Source organism: Solanum tuberosum, unplaced genomic scaffold, assembly GCF_000226075.1.
Source record: "Solanum tuberosum cultivar DM 1-3 516 R44 unplaced genomic scaffold, SolTub_3.0 scf00477, whole genome shotgun sequence".
In the NCBI taxonomy this organism is placed as follows: domain Eukaryota; kingdom Viridiplantae; phylum Streptophyta; class Magnoliopsida; order Solanales; family Solanaceae; genus Solanum; species Solanum tuberosum.
In genome coordinates, this window is record NW_006239397.1 from 193,344 (window position 1) to 194,693 (window position 1,350).

Genomic DNA, 1,350 nt, shown 5'->3' on the forward strand with positions numbered 1-1,350 from the left:
ATACTTAGTAGCCATTGCCATCATCTAGAAGTCCACCTTGTCATCGACATGACATCTTAATCCAATTATACCAACCAAAATCAAAGTACTAACCCAATTTTATACACAATTCTTACTAAAATTCTCAATTACGTTCACACAAATATACTCGTTGAGACTTCCTTTACCTATAAGCTTGTCATCCTAATGTTAACCCACTTCCATGGAGCTTACGGTGAAATCAACACTCATTTAAAATCCTCAAGATACATTTCACAACCTAAACACATCAATATCATACCAAAGATCCACCACTAAAAGCTTCCTTATAAATAATGCTTAACTCATTCATCCGTACTAACAAGCTAGTTGGTTTCTCAAATATGAATCCAACACCAAATCTTATTATATGAGCATGTGATACAATAGATAATTTCTTAAGTAGTTAGTATTTGCACTTAACAATCTACGTATCCGTTTTTATATACCACTAGTACCATATCGTGAAAGTTTGTTGCATCCACCATTAGAAGACATCATACCTATCGAGAAGATTGTACCCAAATTGCCTACACATTTCTGCCCATTAAGTAACTATTATACACTACCAAATTCGTTCAGTCTCTCATCAAAAGCGATATGCATTCCTTCGTAGATCAGGTCTATAACAAGAGTAACACATTTCATAACTCTAAAAGTAAGAATTAGCACCATTGTATTAGTCGTATCATGACCTTCTTTGGTATACACTCAATCTATGAAACCACAAACAAAATTCTAACCTCAATTGGTACAACATCATTCTCATCATTCGCTAAGTAACGCAGACTTGTTATGACAACTTTACTAATTGTAGTTTCCAAAAATACATATCTATTATCTAGCCATCATTTTAATTATTTCACTTCCAATTGTTAAACCACTCCAAATATCGTATATACCATACAAGTACTATTCTCTTAACAGGGATAACTAACCTTACCCAAACCCTTCAAATTGTTGAACATTCTTAGTCTGACCAAGCCTCCTTTCAATAACTTTATCATTTCCAAACCAGATCTAGACTCCAAGCCATACACAACACCCCAACTACCCACATGAGGAACTACGCACGAGTCATGACTATAAGTGAGGGTGAATGGAGTGAAGCCATATGAATCAAAACCGGACCAAGTACGCACGATAGAGATCCAAGAAGTGAAGATTTTTCTTAAAAGTCACTATAGCCTCTCGAAGATAAATATAGACGTCTCTGTACCGATCCTCAAGACTCTACTTAGACTCAGCTTGTATACACGTGAGACCTATGAACCTGAGGCTCTGATACCATGTTGTCACGACCCAAAAATGGACGTGATGGCACTCGTCTTA